This window comes from Spodoptera frugiperda, chromosome 8 (genome assembly GCF_023101765.2).
Source record: "Spodoptera frugiperda isolate SF20-4 chromosome 8, AGI-APGP_CSIRO_Sfru_2.0, whole genome shotgun sequence".
NCBI classification, from domain to species: Eukaryota; Metazoa; Arthropoda; class Insecta; order Lepidoptera; family Noctuidae; genus Spodoptera; species Spodoptera frugiperda.
The window spans coordinates 3,423,114-3,429,276 of record NC_064219.1 but is presented as its reverse complement, the minus strand read 5'-3'; the positions used below and the strand labels follow the sequence as shown (position 1 = coordinate 3,429,276).

Genomic DNA, 6,163 nt, shown 5'->3' with positions numbered 1-6,163 from the left:
GCCCATGGACACTTGAAACACCAGAGGCTTTACAAGTGCGTTACCGGCTTTTTGGGAGTCAGGAATTTAAGGGTTGTTGTTCGGGAATGGGGATAGGGAAGATTGGGAAGGGGGAATTGGGCCTCCGGTAACCTCACTCACACAACGAAACACAACGTAAGCGTTGTTTCACGTCGGTTTTCTGTGAGGCCGTGGTATTACTCCGGTCGAGCCGGCCCATTCGTGCCGAAGCATGGCTCTCCCACACTTATATTGTTGTATAGGTATCATAACACCAAGCCATACCACAAAGGGGTAAACAGATCCGAGACCCATTTTTCATCAGTTACGTTATTAGTCACATGTGAAAGGGGTGAGTCTATTGCCACACTCCGATCATAAATCTAAACTGCATGCTGTGTCAAAACTTTGAATTGAATACCTACTAAAAACTAACTATAAGTACTTACTTATATACCTACTCATTTCTTACTGCCGTACTTAGAGACATTTAATTATTACTTAAACTATTCCTTGGTTTTTGATTTTGATACAGAAACAATCAGAGCACTGGGTTAAGTAACCATTAAATGTCTCTGACTACGGTCTTTAGTCAATTAACACGTAAGACCTACTGTAAATAAATAAATAATTAATATGAAATGTGTTTCTATTTATTCACCTAAAATATAATCATCGATAAAGATTGCCTATCGAGACCTATACGCAATATGCGAGTCTAGATCGGAAACCTATTGAAACCCATAAGCAATTTAGATCTTACTCAACCTTAATAGATTAATACAGGAAATGCGCTTTAGTGTTTACAGTAACCATACAAACAAAACTGTTTTAAACTCCAAAATTGCCCCATGAAAATATTAGGAGCATATCTGTAGCACATAAGCGTGAGTGCGCAGACAATTTTATAATCTACCCCATTTAACACAGCAGGCCGACAATAAAGCACCCAGTTTCCCTTCGAAAAACTCGCCATTTTTCTCCATAGTACCCCACATATATTAATAATATATTGCACTGTAAGAAATCGCCAGCGAGGGTGGGCCGGCTAAATGCTCCTCGGTCCCTTGTGGCACGACCAAAAAAATACAAACACCCCTCCAAACAGATTTTAACTGTGTTCCAAGTTGAATACGGTGCATTTTTGAGTGGGATAAAAATAGCACTTAATCACCGCTGTCTCTGGCATAATATGTATGTAGGATGGTCGCGTACTTAGGCCTTTTTTAGCGAAAACCGTGACGCCTCGCGAATTCAAGATGGCGACCGTAGCATATGTATTCTGTTTTCGTGTAATTACTCGCTTTGTGGAGTTTTAAACGATTTAGCGAGTGATTTAGATTTGTTTCTAATGAGATTATGAGATGTTCTTTGGTTTTCGGTAAACTGTAGATAAATAAAGGATGATTGAAACAAATAAATTGATGCCAAACGTATATTTCGCCAAAAAGAGAGTTTTACACAAAAGTATTTATAACAAACAATTGAATCCAAAAAGTATACATTAGAGAAATGAAAAACAAAATGTGGAATCAAATCGAAAGATTTTAACATGAAAGTTTAGAAAATAAATTAAAATAACATAAGAGGTAGGTGTGTTAAAAGTTAATTATTATCAACTATTCTATAACATTACTGAGTATGTATTAATTCGGTACAAAAAGTTTATATTTTCCACAATTAATATTAGATACAAAAAGAAATTAACAGTTTACAGTTATAATTATTATTTAAGAACATTGTTATACAAAATTATCAAAGAAAATTTTAATTTTCAAACAGATTTAAGTCTTATAATGATATTTTTTTAAAAACTGCATAAAGTAGGTAATGTGTAAGGTATACAAACTATGATCAAGAATTTTATTTCAATGAAATGAGATAGAGAAAAAAATTGACGTAGATTTTTTTTTTTGTTCTATTTTCTATTGAGAAAATTACCTCTGTACTCAGAGTCATTTAATGGTTACTTAACCTATTCCTAAGGAATTGTTTTCAGAACAAAATCGTTACTAAGGAATAATTTAATGAATTTAATTTAATTTATTCATAATCAGATAACAGTGATTCATAATGGTTAGTAACAACGAAGAACTATAAATTATAAGTTTAAGTATTAAGTAATCATTAAATGTCCCTGAGCGCGGTAGTTAGAGTTCGTTATAGGTATTTGTTTTGAAAGTGATATGTATATTATTATAAGTTGTATAAAAGCAATTTTAATGCGAAATCTGAAATGTATATAATTTGAGTATAGAATAAATTGTTTTGTTAAGATCAAAAATATTACTTTTGCTTATATGTTTATGATATAAATGTGATTTAGAACGGTTTTTACTGTCACAGACTTAATAGACAGATTATAGAGACAGATTTTTATTAATAATATTATGTTTTTTATTGATTGAAAAGTTTAATTAATTTGGTATTTCGCATTAAAGTTACTTTTGCATTTACCCTGTATATTAAAAGGTTAAATCTAATTCTATTTAACTTAAAGCTATTAGGTACATTTATTTTAAATAGCAGCTGACGTTCAAATTGACAACAAAAACTAATTTGACAATAGTAAACAATCCACATCTGTCAGTTTTAAAAATAGAACAGTCTATGTTGTCTATGGTTTTAAAGTAATGAAAGTAAACGTTTGTCTATTGATTGTGTATCGATTTTTGTGTTTGTTGAAATCGATATCGGGAAACGATCGATGTTTATTTTGCGTCAGCTGCTACAAAGCTCTACTACAGGATACAAATATTTTAGAGAGGAAACATTGAGAGAATAACCTTGTTGATATTTAAAATTTAAACAGTAGTTCGATACAAGATAGGTATAATAGAGAGGTTGACAATATTAAATGAATATTGATTTAGATGTTCGAACCGATTTTTGAATGTTTTCTTGTTTAATCGATATCCAGATATAGTAATCGGTATTAAGTAATAGAAAAAATGTAGTTTAGTAATGAAAATGGTATGATGAATGGAAGATAAAGAATTACTTTTTGATAATCTGATAGACTGTTGTGATATTATGAAGGTCGATATAGGTTAGTTTTTTTTTTTGTTTTTATAAGAATCAGAAATACAATTAAAATTTTACATATGCATAATAAAATGCATTAATGAACGAATGTATTAATTTATTTCTGTCAGTAATTAGAACAACAGTAAAGTAGGAATATTAAAATTTTGTAATTTCTTAGAGTTTATGTAATATTTTAAACCAGAAATTGAGTTCGCAATGAATGTATTTTTATTGAGATTTGAAATTTTTATTAGATTTTGATAAATTTTATGAACAGTAAAAAAAGTATTATTGAACTGATTTTTTAAATCAGAAATGGTCAGTGTTTTGTAGATTTTGGTATTATTATAGAAACTAGTGGTCGCCTAGTGGCCGAAATTCGACCATATACGATTTAATTTACAATTTAACATACGTTCAAGGATAATTTTTATTTAACTCAAACTCAAACAAACTCTTTTATAAAACTCTATTCATATAAGACGTGAGAATATCATCGCAATGTCTATCAATTTTGACGTTTTGTCAAATACGATCAGATACTATGTATGTGTGTGTAATGTTTTATTTATTAATTTAATGTATTTTATAAGCATTATTTTTGAAAAATAATAGCGTTCCGCACTTCTCCTACACATTAACTATAAGTGTACCAAATTTTATGCTCCTACGTCCGCGCAATTTTCGTAAAAATGCGTATAAAGTTTTTGCATCATTAATATATAGATGAGTTCCGAATTCTTTTTTGTTTTAAAATATTCATTATGTTTTCACATTTAACAGTTTTGTATCTTAAACCACTTTTTAGTCATATTAAATCACTTTGCCTCATTAAATTTCATCAAGTAAGTTAATTACCCATAGAAAAATTACATACCATTTTTTTAAACAGCGGAATAGCAAGCAAAACCGAATGTTTGAATTTTACAAATTCACAGCTTAAGTACACGTTCAAACCAAATAATCACAATAAAATAATCAAATCACAAATCACCATACATCGAATCCTAAAAACTCGAATCGATTCAAAACCGATTGCAATCGATACTCATATCGGTATCGGTAAAAGAATTTCACCAGCGAAGTGTCGGCCACCGGATCGTGAGTAAATACTGGTTGGTTTTGTCTTTTTGACTGAACGGCGTCCATGGCCGAGTTAGAGGTTATTGTTCCATTTTTGAAATTCCAAATTTTTCTTCTATTTTTGACGTGTAATGGCGACGCGTTGAAACTGTTTTCGTTTGCCGATGTATTGGTATTGGTTTGGTTCGTTCTGTAAAAGAAGATGGCGTATAAATCATCTCGGATTTTTCGCTCAGTTTGTTGTTGTTCTCCAGTTTGCCAGTTTTACACACGTCACGTGGTTTACTGAACTTTTGTATTAGAGGGGTCGTTTGATTTATTTGAATCTTTGCAACGATTCCTTTGGTAATACTAATGGATTAACTATAACTATTATTGTATTGTTAAAAGTAGTTTAGTAATATTTTGTCTTTGACTGAATAAATAGTTGAAGATAGTTTTATTATAACTTTCGTGAGACATACTTATTTAATTATTAGATATGTTATCGGCTTAATCACGCAACTGTTTCACGAGGAACTCGACTAGTTTCAAGCCATAATATAATAATTAGTCGAAGAAAGGATTTTTTTTCTCGTAATTTGTATCTTTTCAAATAAAATATTATCTTAAAATATTTAAATTTAATAAAATTACCTAATAGTAACAGTTCGTTCAGTACTTAGATTAAAAAAGTATTACCTACTCGGATATTATTTTTTCTGTGATCAATAAAAAATCCTCCTCTGTCCTAACACTCTGTTTGTCAATAAATTAGATTTAAATAAAATTAAACCTAAATCATTTAGAGATTTTTAATAATTTTAATAATTTTGTAAACATTTTAAAACGAGTTTTAAATCTTAGATTGCCGACAGAAAACTGAAAAACTGTTCATCGGCAAATCGACAGCTAACGTAGATCACCGGTGATCTACGTGGTAATCACTTGTATCTAAATTACTATACAAAATACTACAATAGGCTTTAGTATTTGAATCGTTGATTTATCAATTTTAAATACTAAAACCTAAAGCCTAACTTATCCACAATGCCTTTAAGTACTAACAAACACACTACCTACCAATTTCGAAGCACAAAAGCCCTAGACAGACAAACAAAGAACGAAACGATCTCCTAAATAAATGAAAATAACGCAACATCCCGTGCAGAATGAGACATGTAAAATGAGTCATGTCAATGGTGTATGTACACAAATACACAACGACAATGAAAGAATTCTGTTGTCATTTTGCGTATGATGCGCACCCACCATATGGCGTACGAACAGACAAATAAATAAACAATCTCTTTTTACCTGTGTGGTCTGGATACTCCTTGCTACGTCTAGCTTTTCGAAAATTCAACGGCTTGAATTGAGAATCATATTTCATTACTTCAGATTAATTTTGATGGAGATTTGCTACTTCTATGCAGTTATAAACTTGACTGATTTTGAACACACTGACTTTAAAATCACTGTTACATCTTGATGGTAATAATCGATCGGTTGCCAAAAGCGAACTGCCATCGATCGGGCGTCGCAATCCTTAAACATTCGCCTCCCCACTCCTTGTTAAGCACACACTATTTACCTGACCACAATAGCCGCTAAACTGGCAAAAAACTTAAAAAGCATTCTACACAAAAAAGGATAGAGATTAAAATCCTTTGGAGCCGAAGTTGTGCAAAAAAATATCACCGAACTGGTTCGCGTTTATAATGTGTTGTAAAAAGAAACTGGTTTTTTTTTTAAATCGTTGCAGAGTTACATGGCCGTTGTATATAGATTGCAGCGTTCTTGCTGCAGAATTGAGCTCGAAGCGAAGGGTGCAACCCTTTGTCGCGTCCTATATGTACTTGGTACAAGTATGTAACATCTTTACAAGGGTACTCCGGTTTGTTTTGTACCTAACCCGTTTTGTTTGATAGGATCCGCTGGGGACGCTGCTTAATAGAATGAATGGGTTATTGTAGTGTTTTGATTGTGTCTGATAAAGATTCGCTGGGAACTTTGATATTTCTGGAACGTATTTGTGTGGAGTAAGTCTTTTTGTTTTGTTCCAAGGTTTTTA

At 31.6% G+C, this 6,163-nt stretch overlaps 1 long non-coding RNA gene across 1 annotated transcript; it reads right to left on the bottom strand.

Annotated features, from left to right (window-relative positions):
• Positions 1 to 2,373: 2,373 nt before the first annotated feature.
• Positions 2,374 to 5,739, bottom strand: LOC126910911 (uncharacterized). Its single transcript, XR_007705505.1, has 2 exons — positions 5,407 to 5,739; positions 2,374 to 4,300 (listed from the first exon to the last, which is right to left on the bottom strand). It is a non-coding gene; the product is annotated as an uncharacterized LOC126910911 (long non-coding RNA).
• Between the last annotated feature and the right edge of the window lie 424 nt (positions 5,740 to 6,163).